The sequence below is a fragment of the Archocentrus centrarchus genome, chromosome 2 (genome assembly GCF_007364275.1).
Source record: "Archocentrus centrarchus isolate MPI-CPG fArcCen1 chromosome 2, fArcCen1, whole genome shotgun sequence".
NCBI lineage: Eukaryota > Metazoa > Chordata > Actinopteri > Cichliformes > Cichlidae > Archocentrus > Archocentrus centrarchus.
This window is the reverse complement of record NC_044347.1, coordinates 15,511,385-15,525,647: the sequence shown is the minus strand read 5'-3', so window position 1 is coordinate 15,525,647 and position 14,263 is coordinate 15,511,385. Positions and strand designations below refer to the sequence as shown.

Genomic DNA, 14,263 nt, shown 5'->3' with positions numbered 1-14,263 from the left:
CAAAACACTGGGACTGACCGAAGCTGAGTTTTTAAAAGTATCCTCCAACTATTGGTGCACCTGCAAAAACTGACTGGGAGAAAACCAATCACAGCACAAACAGCACATGTAAGGTTTATGCCACAGCTGCCCTAGATTAACAGTATTGTTAATTACCAAAATGGATTTTTTTTAATGTTTCTGTAATGGTTAATCCATCAGTACGCACGAGCTCTTTAATCGAAATCATATTTTAATGCTAAAATATAGATATTGTTATCTACGAATTGTCAAATTCACCATTTTACAAAAAAGCAGAAGAAAAAAAATTTTTTTTATTAAGTTGCCAAATTACATTTATTTACTTGCATTCCTGAACAGAAAAAAAAATTGTTTTAGTGGTTGAACGTTATGCTTGATTAACTTGTGAACTCCAGTGTTTTAAATATAAATATAGGCATAGAAACATTTGCCTAAAAAATAACACATTTTTTTGTTTGTTTTAAAATACTTTAGTTTTATTGTTCTTATGACAGGAGACCTAATAGATTTGATAAGCATTGGACAGATGTGCAGATTTCACTGAAAGTGTTTGTTTGTTTGTGTGTTTCATCCTTTCTATCCCATGCATTTTGGTGGGCAGTCTGTGTCAAACTCATCTGGGCAGAAACTCGTACATTCTGTCGGTAGCCGTGGTCAGCGTGCGAGTGTTGGGCCTGACATGTGGATCAGGATGCATCTATCAACCCATCTCTGCTTGCTACAGTGCAATGGCAGGTCAGACTGTCCATGGCAGAAGAAAACATTCAGGCCACCAAGAAATGCCCCAGTGCCTCTGACAGGCAGGCTGATGCTGCCTGAATAGTTTCATATGATGGTATATTCATTTTCTACATTTGATTAAATTTCGTCTGCCAGTCACAAGGTCATTGTGACCATTTGCTTTCTTTGCATGTATTATCACCTCTACAGGATGCATTTTGAGTTGCTCGGACTTGCACAAACAGCATTTATGAGATGAGAGGAAGCTTTCATCGTTATAGCCTCTGCCCCCTGACCTCCAGCAACAACCTCACAGACCTCGCCGTGTGTGGTCCTGACAATTCTAGGAAGCGGCATCACTTAGGAGGTTTAAATGTTTCTTCGATGGTCTTGTTTTAACACACATTGGTGAAATGCGTGCATGCTCATGCTGTACTCACCGGTTCATAGCTGGCATTTGTTTGACACGATGTGGTGACCTGCAAATGAAGGAAAAGAGAAATCAGCTAAAGCAGTAATCTGACATTTAAGTAGAACATGTAAGAAATGGAAATGAAGGAGGAGAGAGAAAGAAAAAAAGTCAACTAGTGTCCTCAGTTCTCTGAAGTACTTGTGTTTTAAAAACACTACTATAAGAATTGCATTTATTTTTGTAGAGACAGCGGGGGAGAGACATCTCTGAATATTTCCTCTTGAATGCCTGAGTGTTTCCCAACAGAACAGAAATAACCACGGCCCATAAAAAAAACAAAAAAAGCACCCTCGACTGTTCCTGTGTGTGGGAAACATCTATTCCAGGCAAAAATCACATTTCACAGTCAGCTCACACTGAGAGAAAGCTTCCACCGAACATCACAAAACTAATGAACACTGCATTACACTCCGCTCCCACATGTATAACAACATTACACTATAGTGTGACTCTATCATTTATCTTGCATAAAGCTTTTCTTGGTCAGCCTCTATAAGAGAATCCACGCCAAAAAAAAAACTCAGCACATAGTGACTCATCAAATACGTCTAAAGCATTTTCGCTCAGACATCATGGCAGAAATCCAGTGTACACACTAATTCATGCGGAGGATGGCATTCAGACCATCACTAGCCTTAGCGATGGTCTTAATGTACGTACTCTACACACATGTCAGAACAAAGAACAGAAACGGTGTGCAAGCATCTGACCGGCCAATAATTTTGCCTCTAAAAAACAGAAAACGATGGATAATATGTCATATACTACAGTAATGTGCACAAGTTTTAAGTCACCCTTTATTTCTTTAAGTTTTACTTCCAAGTACCTTCTTGTAATTTTCTGAGCACTTTATTACCAGCAGCCTGTCACAAAAACACATAATTTCTTTGATTCCATTTCTTTAGATGAATCTATAAAAAATGCCAAAGATAACACAGTTTGACAGGCATAAGATAGTATTTTTGCACCAGCAAGGTGATTTCCAAGGAGCCATTAGCCAAAAACTTGGCATCCTTGGCATTCTTATTGGCAGTGGCTTCATTTTTTAGCGTGACAATGATCCCAAACACACTGTCGATGCATTAAAATCATACCCGAATATAAAAACACACAGTGTAACACTATCAGTCATGGATTGGCCTCCCCAGAGCATGGACCTCAACATTATTGAAGCAGTGTGGGATCATGCTGACAGAGAACAGAACAAAAAGGCAGAAACATCCAAAGAAGAGGTTTGAATGTCCTTCAAGAAGCCTGGAGAACTATTCCTGAAGACTAAGGAAATGAGAAGAAAGCTGCCTCAGAGAGTTCAGACTGTGCTGAAAAATAAAGGTGGTCACACCAAATATTGAATTTCAAGTTCATTAGAATTGTGTAAATACCGTTTTTGCCTTATATAATACATTTCAATGTATGTTTGCCATTTCCCTTGCAAAATTTAAAGAACTGTGGGATGCACTTTTGCACAGTACTGCATACGGACATATGAAATAGCAACCACTTTTCATTTACAACACAACAACGCAGCTATTTCTGCTCAAAATAATCCTGACATTAATGTGTTCTCTTTTCATTAATGTGGCTGTAGCTCAGTAGGTAGAGCAGGTCACCTACTGATCGGCAGGTCAGCGGTTCGATTCCCGGCTACTCCAGGCTACATGCCGATGTATACTTGGGCAAGATACTTAACCCCAAGTTACTCTCTGATGCAACTGTTGGAGTGTGAATGTGTGTGAATGTTAAAAGCACTTAGTTTAATTAATCATGGAAGTGCTTGTATGCATGGGTAAATGTAATGCGCTTTGAGTGCTCAGACTGAGTAGAAAAGCGCTATAGAAGAACTAGTCCACTAGTCTCAACATAAAACTGTCATTCAGCTTCCATCTGAAACAAGCCATCGTAGCTCCTCTCCCCTTGAGGCCACCCACCCAGTCTTCTGATTGGCTGCCCCTCTTAAAAATGAGGTTTAAACAGCAGGTGGCGGAGCTGAACAGTAAAGGTGCTGGACTGGAAAATACCTTGCAATTTCTTGCCATTACTGCATGAGACCTGCTCTCAGCTGGTACTGTCGGAGATGTTTTCATAACTCTTTTTTCCCTCCTAGCTGAAAATTATTCTACCATGCAGCTACTTCTCTTCAAAAGCAGCAGGCGGTTTCAGCTCCTTTTGTGTCAGCATATGTCCCCCGCTTAGTGCTGTACATCATGTTTTGGTTTTTTTTTTAGTAAACAACAGCAGGTCTCACAACAAATGTGTCTGGGTGCTGTAGTACTATGAAAGGGCCAGTACCTGTTGCCAGATCTCCCAGCAACAGTATCGCTTGAAGCCTAATTATAATATCACCTCAAAATTAGAGCGGTGTTGCTTTCCCGATGTTGCGGTATCACATGGAGCAACTTTAAATAGCAGTTGGGGCATCCCAGGCTAAACTGAGCCTCAAAACATTTTGTTCATGGTGTTCATGGCAAGCAAGTATGACCCCTTTTAGTCTGTTTTACCCTCTGCGCCACAAATCACTGATTACGATGCATAAACAGGCACCTCTCCAGCAAGCTGTGTGACGTCCATCTGACTGTATTTACTTTAGTGTGTACAGATACACGCATGGTTAATTGACTGCGTGCAGCAGCCAGTATCCCAGCGTGCTGCGAGTTGACGGATGTTTACGAGGGCTTAGATGAGAGCACGCTATCAGCACACAGCAGACAGGGGCAGGAAGGAAACTGCCATAATTAGTTTGCTCTGGGAAAACAAAAGACTCATTGACTTTGTAATGCTATCATCAAGCGTATCAGAATACAGTAGCGGGATAACATCGCAGCAGAGCAGATCCCACCCAGATCACACTGTGTGCAATGTGAAGGCATCAATCCACCAGTCACTGTTACAAAAAAAGAAAAAAAATAAAGCAGGTCAGCTCCAGAACAAGCTGACCAAATCACATCGGAGAGAGACTGATTCCAGCTGTTTTATACTAACTGTTATGTTGCCTTACAGAAGCCTTTGCATGTCAGGCAAGCTACATAGTTAAACTCAGCCCACAATCCTGGCAGATCAGCTGATCTCATTGGCAAATCTCACTAATCTTATTTAACCGCCTACAGCTGCTGCAAAAGTGCAACCTGCTTTGGAACCCGCCTTCATTATTTCATGTTGCGTCTGGCTTAATCACTTTCGTGCATGCTTTTACTGACACCTGCTCTGTTCTGTGCTGCATCTTGCTGCTGCTCTACCTGCCCCAGGCTTTCTATATTTGAGAGTGAAAGGTTCTAGGTCAAACCTCAAAATGAAATTAAAAAATGGCTGCAGATGGAAAGAAAAATGTTCTTGGACTGTAGTGGTCTTGATTGAAGACTTTTATTTAAAATCCCTTAAAATAATAAATTCTAGATTTTGCAGACTGTTTTTTATTTACGTCAAGCCACCAAGATGAACGCTATCTACTACTACCAAGTCCAAGATTAGCCCTACCATATCCTTGTTAATTGTGTACATCATGTATGATTGTGCATGGGTATACTGCACGAGTCATAAATTACAACTACAGAAATTTAAGGTTGTATCTTTTTAAGGATGGATGTTAGTAGTGTTTTACTGATACCAGTGTCATTAATAACCAGTATATAGGCCATATTCTTTGAACATTTCCCTTAGTGATTCTTTGGCCTACACTGTGTAGCCCGGTTAAAAAATGGGAAACTGTAATAAATAAGCTGTTCATAATAAATTTGTGATATTTGGTTAAAAACAGTTAAAAATATATTTTGTTGTGTTAAGTTCATGGCTGAAATATTAAGAATGTTAAAAACCATTTGTTTTAATTATTGTATATTTCTTTTGGTTTTAAAAACTGTATTTCTTTGAAAGAACTGTTTTTTCCGAGTGGAAGTGAAGGAGACACAGGTGGAATGGCGGAGTGAGAACGAGAGGAGACGAGAGGAGCTACCGCAGAGAAGTGGATTCCCGCGGAGATCGGAGGCAAAAGTTTATGGCTACAGACATTTTGGATTGTCGGTTAGATAAGTCAGAGACTGTGGGCCATTCTGAGAACAGCAAAAGTCGACCTGAAGTTTGCTGTGTGGAAGTTTGCTGCTCGTTGGTGAAGTGAGTAGCTAATGACTGAGCGATCGGACTGTAAGCGGCTAGTAGCTAACCCAGCTTCAAGACAGCTGCCCGGTCTGGACATTTTGTGGGCCAGGAAAAGAGATAGCATCCAAGCAACAATTAGAGTGGCCCGGGGACGCCCGTGGTTCCTCTAGTGGAGGTGAAGTCCATCTTGTTCTGCAGTGATTCCTGAGAGCTTCTGTTCTGCTCCGGAGATGAGGCCTGCTGGCTAGCTTCTTCCTGCGGGACGCGTGTCTTTCAAAAAGGTACCACCATTTTATTTTGTTGCTCCAGGTGGAGTGAAACGACCACTGAGTTTTAGGTCACTACGATCTCCAGCCACGATTCAGGCCTGCAACATTTATTTTCTTTTATATTGTTTTGCCGGCATAGTGTTAAAGGATAAGGATGATTTGAAATTTAAGTTGAATAACAGAAGGCACTTTAATTTTGTATTTCTCTTTTATTTTCATTGAACTATTAGTAAATTGACTCTTTTAATTTCAAATACTGTTGTGTTTATTGTGTTATAGTAAAGCTCATTCTCTTTAAGGTTTCAAGGTGGTAGTAGTAAATGTACATTCTCTGTTGCTAATCCTATTGTGTGTTAGTGTATGTTAGTTTCTGGGGGTAATTTGAGTTGAATAATCTTTAATTGTTAACAGTTACAGTAGATAGAGAAAAGAACCTAGGGCCCCATCTACATCGTTATTTACATATATGGTAGACGGGCTACAACTGTTTTTCCAGCATCATTCCAGGAGTTTCATTATCTTTGAGTCTGAACACAGTGTAGAAACAAAGTGAAAAAACAGCCTGCATGTAACTCTTTACAATGGAAAGACTTCCCAAATAGCTGCTTTTCAAAATGAACTTGAGCATTTCCTGGAGGCTAACAGAAGTTCTCAGTGTTCACCAGTAGCTAATAGAATCTGGACATATGCTTGCTTTTTACTGTCCTAATAATCTCTGAAGGCCATTGCTGCTATTGGTAAATTGGTGTTGCAAGAGTGTCTGCCTTTACGTACAGCTCATAGTTGCTGCTCATTGTGCTGTAGTGTAGCAAGCACCTGTAAAGGTCCTGGCAATGACTCGTTACAGCATCAATCTAAAGGTTGGAGCGAATTGGACATTGAGTCACAGCCGTTACGATATGCTCGCATCCAGACACCAAACAGGAGGGTCTATACTGCTGAATACAGGCAATTACCACTCATCTCACATTCCTTCAAATACTGTGTACTCACTGAGAGTGAAAATCCTCACCACATCACCATGCAAGAAAGTGAAAGAATAGCTACCTCAACCATATATGGCAGCTGCAGCTGGATGGTTTCACTTTTTTTTTTTTTTTTTTTACCAGCTCAGACAGATAAAGCATAGGAATCTCAAAGAGGCCCCACCGCATGCTTCAGCATCAGGCCAGACTAACACCTGAACTCCATCCGTCAGTGACTGTTTGTGCAGCTCCTCAAAATCTGTGAAATTATCCAGCTCATCCAGTTGTTTATGTGATGACTGAGAAATGAAGCATGTTTATCTGATCGTTTGTCTTTATCAGTGCATGTTTTGCTAAGCATCACCTTCAATGGTAAATTCCTTGCAACTTGAAGATTTGAACAGATCCATGCTATCTTGCAGTCTTTATCACCCCCCCCCCCCCCCCCCCCCCCGAATTTACACAATCTTAAAAATACCTTAATTTATTGTCCATTGTTGTGCTCATATTCAAGCAAAGAATATTCTTTGTGCTTTTGCACAAGTTTCTCCAATCACCTTCAAGCAACTGGGTGGTTAGAGAACAGCAGGCCGCAAAGAACTTTCCGCCAGCAAGATAAAGCCAGTCAAAGTGGGTTTAGTTTTCTTAAAACAGGGAGCTTATAATCACACATCAAGTCACGAGGGGTGTCTGGGAAGTTATTGAACTAGAACAAGAAGTCAACTGAGAAACTGAGGGCCCCTCTGCAATCCCAGCATGGCCAAGAGGCCTCACAAGGGGGCAAATAGAGGTGAGCTAAGGTGGGCTTTTGGATTACAAAAGTCAAACATCTCAGGTGAGATTTGACAGCTTCAGTGTGCTGCCATTTTCTTTCTAGATCTCCTTTTGATAAGGAGATAAAACTGAGGCTATTGTACTCAGCCCTAAAAATCTTAGAAACATAGTGTCTAACCAGATAATTTGGATGGCATTACTTTGACCTCCAATAACACTGTCAGGAAACTTGGAGTCATTTTTGACCAGGATATGTCCTTCAATGCACATATTAAACAAATATGTAGTTTATTCATTCATTCATTACTTCTAGGCTGGACTATTGTAATTCATTATTATCAGGCTGTCCTAAAAGCTCCCTGAAAAGCCTTCAGCTGATCCAAAATGCTGCAGCTAGAGTACTGACAGGGACTAGAAAGAGAGAGCAGATTTCTCCCTTATTGGCTTCCCTTCACTGGCTCCCTGTTAAATCCAGAATAGAATTTAAAATCCTTCTCCTCACATACAAGGTCTTGAATAATCAGGCCCATCTTATCTTAAAGACCTCATAGTACCATATCACCCCAATAGAGCACTTCGCTCTCAGACTGCTGGCTTACTTGTGGTTCCTAGGATACTTAAAACTAGAATGGGAGGCAGAGCCTTCAGCTTTCAGGCCCCTCTTCTGTGGAACCAGCTCCCAGTTTGGATTCAGGAGACAGACACCCTCTCTATTTTTAAGATTAGGCTTAAAACTTTCCTTTTTGATCAAGCTTATAGTTAGGGCAGGATCAGGTGAACGCGAGCCCTCCCTTAGTTATGTTGCAATAGGCCTAGGCCGTTGGGAGCTTCCCATGATGCACTGAGTGTTTCTTCTTCACTCTCCTCTTTTCACTCTGTATTTGCATTAAATAGTTATTTAATCATTGGCTCTCTTCCACAGTGTGTCTTTTGTCCTGTCTCCCTCCCCTCAGCTCCAACCGGTCATGGCAGATGGCTGCCCCTCCCTGAGCCTGGTTCTGCCAAAGTTTTTTCTTGTTAAAAGGGAGTTTTTCCTTTCTACTATCACCAAGTGTTTGCTGGGGTTGTCTAATTGTTGAGATTTTCTCTCTATTATTGTAGGGTCTTTACCTTACAATATAAAGCACCTTGATGCAACTGTTATTATGATTTGGCGTTATATAAATTAAACTGAACTGAAATTTTGCCTCGTACTAATAGAGTGGCTCTGAAAATGCTGTAATGATTTCAGCAAAGTGCTGCTCAAGGAGAATTTATATGGAAATTGGAGAGCCTATCAAAGAATGACTCTCAAACCTGGTCCAAGCAGGAAAGTGATGAGCTATTTTTTATTCACTTTGACAAACCTCAAACAGGCTGGAACAAGCATCCTCTGATAAGAGAGGAAGAATAAGGGCGGGATTACACTTGCTTACAATGGGCCCACAGACAGCTGTACATGAGCACTTATTACACCAGCTTTATATTTTTCTCATCTGCCACCACTGGTTAAACAATAGGATCTTTGGACATCCAATTGCACTGCATTTTGTTGTGACCACATGGACTTGTCTTTACAAACTACACTACAAGGGCAAATACTACTCATTACAGATGTGCACAACCAGTCAGGCAGATGATTAAATGTTGCTGTGCTGTCTAGTCGGCACCAGAAAATAGTAGTCAGTAAAATTACCTGTTCATGTTTTCTTAATGAACAACGCCAGTTAAAAGCTAAACTGCCAGGTGTCCCTAGCTGGGGCTGTAGGCCTGACAGTTGCTGCACCCTGTCTTGCTCTCCATTGTTCCTGGAAGGTGGAAAGTAAGGCAAATGACAGCCCTGCAAATGAGTGCAGTTCTTCAGTACTTTGATCTTGGAAATCAACAGTTCTGTGTTGGCTCTGTCAGATTTAACATGCTGATCTCTTGACTTTAGCGGTGTTAAAGTGCATACTGCATGGACATGTGGACATTGATCTGCAAGGAAAGAATGCTAACTGCAAATGCCGCTAACATTCACCACAATAAACTATTATGACATCCTGCGCCCAGTGATGTGGACGGTGCACATGTTTCAGCAGCATTTCAAATATGTTTTGGTTATAAAAGAATGTGATTAAAGATTTAAAATATTTCTTAATTACACAAGCAGTATTTTTTCAGGCAGTGTTTAATCACACCCCTTAGACTCTGCTCAGTTTTTAATGTTTTTTAGTGTTTTCATTTAAGTGTTTTCACAAACTAGTCAACTAGTCAGATTTTTGTTTCTACCATGTAACTAGACAACTAAGAACTTCTCTACTGTACATGCATCCTCCAAATGGACTCCAGGAAATAGTCTAAGGTAAGTTTTGTAATCGTTGTTGACACCCTGGATGAGCAGTCAACACAGAGACAACCAATGGGAAGGCACACATGTATTCGTATAGAGCCGCCTCCTGGACATAAATGAAGTATAACACTGCCATTGCATTCTATGTTTCATTGTATTTTTAGTTATTCATATTACCTTACTTTTAGTTTTTAATACTCTCAACTTGGAGCTGCTGTATATTGCCATTTTTTTTTTTTTTTGTCCTTTTTCCTCACCGATTTACGGATAATGACTGTGATCCTAGTTCATCTACTTCATCCTAAGTGATGGCAGAAAGCATGCTTTTGCCACTGTGAATAAATCATCTCACTGGCTCCAATAAATCAGCCTGCCATGGGTCCGACCACATTCAAAATTCCTCAAGCACTCGTCCTGCCCACACAAGAGCCACTGCCGCATTGATGGCAGTTTGCCTGAGAAAGTAAATTCTTCACTTTCCAAACGGGGGCCAAATAAGGACTGGAGCTCAAACAGGCCCTTTGGAGGGATTTATACTTCGGCTGGGTTTCTGTTTTACTTGGAGGCCTAATAAATCCGCCGAACTCTGTGATGCTGGAGAGCATGTTCCTGCTTTCTCACTCTGACATTTTGACATAATGTCAAGTGCGAAATGTGCCATGTTCGACTGGGTGGCACTGTGTTACTGGCAGCAGTCTGCTGGCAGTGCTGAATGCCGTCAGTGGTTAAATAATATCTGAAAAGAGAGTTAAATCAAGCTGTAGTAAAAAAAAAAAAAAAAAAGACAAAATAAAAGACTAACTGCTGCCAAAAGAGAATTTTGCATGGGAACAATTTACCACTAAAATGCTCTCCGTCATTTATAAGAGTCATAGCATCAAAATCATGATTTTATCATTGGAAAATCCACTCTGTAAAGATGTTATTTTGACTGATCGGTGGATATCTAAATTTGGAAAGGGACATTGTGAAAACCTTCAGTCTGGGGTGAACAATCTCAGAGAGAACCCAAACAGGATGGAAAAGGGTGGTGTGTACATAGAAAGTCTAAATAATTGTTTTTGCAAAGTAAAACACGCTGTGCACCAGCTGTTTTCCATTTCATCAATGCCTGATAGTATCACACAAACATGGCCTTCCATTAAAACCATCCTGTGATGGTTGAACAAACGATCAGACCGTGACAAGATGAAAACACGAAATCCACCAAGCGACAACTTCCCAGTCGTTTTATGCTGAATCCACTGCTTAAATCTCGTGAATAACACGAGGAGATATTTTTTTTTTCATGAGAACAAAATCACTACCACATGGTTAACACACCATAAGTAAGTGTAAAACTTGTCCAACAAGCACAAGTGTTAGCATCTACCCTAAATGGTTCAGACAAAGTATACCACAATGTGCAGGAGGTTATTTACGAGATCCAGCTCACTGGATTGCCTTCGCCAGTGCAGGCACTTACATTATTTCACCTCGAAACCAAGACGCTGATGTTATGTTTGAGGCCTGAGCGGACGTGCAAGAGGCCAAAGACCATGGATCATCGAGGAAGCAGCTATTTGATCACGGTCAAGCCACAGTGAGTGGCTTGGCCGCATCACCCCCTAGTATGGTTACGATCCAATCACTGTGAGCTACAGACAACAAAATACCCCATTAAACATAGCAGTGATGAATATCAGATGTGCAATTGTGGCTCACTTTGGACACAGGTCGAAAACCTTGAAATTTCAAAGCCCGCCTTGGAACTTTATGCAAAACAGGGGTATGATCACACATCATAAAGGTCAGGTCATTCAATCACAGATTCAGTTGTGTGAGAGGTTTCACATTTGGCACAGATTTAATGCAGTAACACTTCAAAGACTGAGTTTCCTTGGAAGTGGAAAACAATCGTGTTTTCATTATTAGCGAATGAGCCAGCTTTGGACTGTGCAAATGGGTCTGTTCTGTACGCTGTTTGCCTATCACGTCCTGTTTAATTAGGGGCGGCTGCAGGATGCCATTTTACCACTAATAGCACAGTGAAGCAAGACTGACGACACAACGCCAAGCCCAAATCAATGATATACATGCAGAAAAGTACTAGAAGAATTGTGAACACTCCATTGCTGCAATTAGGCCTCATTTTATGTGTCTGTCTGCACTTTTTCTAACAGTGTAAATCTCAAAGCAGATTGTTTGTGTTCACTGGTAGTGACATTTCCTTTTAATCTGAACTCGCTTTTGGGTTTTCCTCACCTGCCTCCCACTTACTGACAGAAATAAGTGAGTGAGTAGGCCGCTACTTCAGTCACGTCCTCTTGTGTGATTGCATGTTAAATGCAATGCTCCCTGGTCACTACTGCTTTTAGAATATTCCCCAGCACATACTCGAGGGCTGATGCAGCTTGTAGTTTTCAGTTCATACCAGCCACTCTTACTTTCTCTTCTGATGCTCTTCTTATAAAGCCTACAGCAGAGTATCTATAATCTAGAAACCAACTGTGATGCATGACATAGGAAAATAAACCTGCACAAATATGTGAGAGGAATTCTTATTTGGCAATTAAAGCTTGATGGTTTCCATTTTCTTTTTTTTAACCCTTTTGAGAATGCTGTTTTGCCATTTCACTTCTCTAATGTGTCAAAATATGAACTTAGGGATAAGCCTACAGGGAAAACAGGTTTTCCAAAAACATGTCTAATAGAACACACTAAACAAGAGTTAGGTGGCTTACGGCGCAGTAAAGCAAGTGGAAGCATATTTTCTTTTGAGACTTATGACCACTTTAAAGGGACAGTTAACTCTAGATCAAACTGACTATGGACTAACCCACTGTTTTAGTATGAGTTGCCTAGTTCTGGTTATATCAACTATAGAGATGCCTGCCTCCCCACAAATGAGAAGCTTAATGGCACTTGTCTTGTGGTGCTGAAGGTTTCCATATGCTAATACCTAGTTACTCCACAAACCTTGCTTAGAGAGTGCTGTCATGGGTAGATGCATGCTTATTATGTATTAAATTAGTTGCTTTAGGCACCACAAGGCAAGTGCCTTTAAGGTTTCATTATCTTGAAGAGAAGGCAAACATCTCTTCAGTCAATGTCTCCAAAAATGTGCGACTCACACCAAAATAATCTGATTTTTGGGTGAACTTTCCTTTTATAAGAACACAAGGTGCAATGTGATGTAATATTTTGAAAAAAATTTCAATAACTGGGTTATAGTCTAAAAAAGTGTTTCCTTTTTGGACCATTTATCTCTTTTGTTAGGCTCTTTAAGCCTCAGCAACATCCTGACTATTCATGTTTAACTGCTATCAAGGTCAGAGGTGAACGACTATCATTGCCACTCTGCGTCCTCACTCAAAGAAAAATAAATAAATGAAGGGAAAGCAAAAAGAAGAAAATGAAAGAAAAAAGGAAGGTGTTATTTTTCTGAAAATGTTCTGCCTAAAAACTGCTCTGTTTTATTCTAGCAGTGCCAAAACAGATGCAGGTCATGCTGAGAGAGAAAACACGTGTTTGCCCTCCCATGTTGCTCCTCTGACTTTGCTGCCACAAATTTCTACTTGTCAGGTCGTGAAAGGCTCACGCACCCCAAAACAGCAACTCATACAATCTCTGCCTGTCCCATTTCCCATGGAAGCAACTTTCCCATGAGCATGTGGGAGCCTAGCCTACATCCAAACCATGCAGAGAAAAGCAGTTTCAGCTGGAATGACAGCCAACAACATCCCTCTTGGTTGCAGCTACATAACCTGGAAACTGCAGAAGCCTGTTTACGAGTTAAAAAAAAAAAAATTCTAACTACAACTAGAAATCCTCATCTGACGAACCTTTAAGCCACAAAAGACGGAATTTTATGGCATAAACAAACTTGCTAAACACACCAACTATATCAACTGCAGACGGAGAACATTGCAAATGAATCACTCTGTGTATCTAAAAGTCTGCGCTTACCTGCACACTGGTGCCACTTTTTCTCACGCTCTCTCTTCTCTCCCCCTCTGCCTTGTTTCTACCTCTGCATTCTCCCTGTCTTCAGACCCCCCTCTAGGAGAGAGAGAGGGCAAGAGAGGGAGCACCAAATACAGACACCTTCCTCCTCCAAACGCGTGCCAGAACTGCTACTGAACTCGGCTCTGTGTATATGAGTGCTCACATGTGGATGTCTATGCAGCCTGGACTGGACCAGGATACACTCTTTATACTGCTGGCTTTGATTCCTTCTTGCAACTGCCAAGAAATTTTGAAACACGCTATATAAGGCCAAGAGAGTGGCTTGGGGCTTCTTATGATTCCGGTACCCAAAACGAGAGAGCAAAAGACGTCTGGGGGCAGACAGTAACTGTATCCCTCCCTCTGCTAACCCACTCTTGCAGCCTATCTCTCTCTTTCCTCCTCCCTCCTTTTCCTCATAGCCCCTCTGTAGCTGTTGACACGTGCTTGACAGAGAGAGTGAGAGGAAGAGTGGGAAGGAGAGAGAGAATAACTTTCATGATCTTCTTTCTGTGCTGCAGAAAATTCACATTGATTCATATTTATCACTTACTGGTTATTAAAACCTTTAAAAAGATCATTGATTTTAACTTTTAATGTTCCTTTATGTTTAATTATCTTCCTCTTGCCCAATTCATGGTTTGGTGGTGGGCGG

The 14,263-nt window shown here is 40.9% G+C and overlaps 1 protein-coding gene across 1 annotated transcript in view; it reads right to left on the bottom strand.

The window, feature by feature from the left end:
- The window catches only part of tns1a (tensin 1a), a 68,396-nt gene extending 54,807 nt beyond the window's left edge, over positions 1–13,589 (bottom strand). The window contains exons 1-2 of the mRNA XM_030747051.1: positions 13,570–13,589; positions 1,182–1,220 (exon numbers count right to left, since the gene is read on the bottom strand). The gene's annotated coding sequence lies outside the window, so the exon portion shown is untranslated. The remainder of the gene's footprint in view (positions 1–1,181; positions 1,221–13,569) is intronic.
- Between the last annotated feature and the right edge of the window lie 674 nt (positions 13,590–14,263).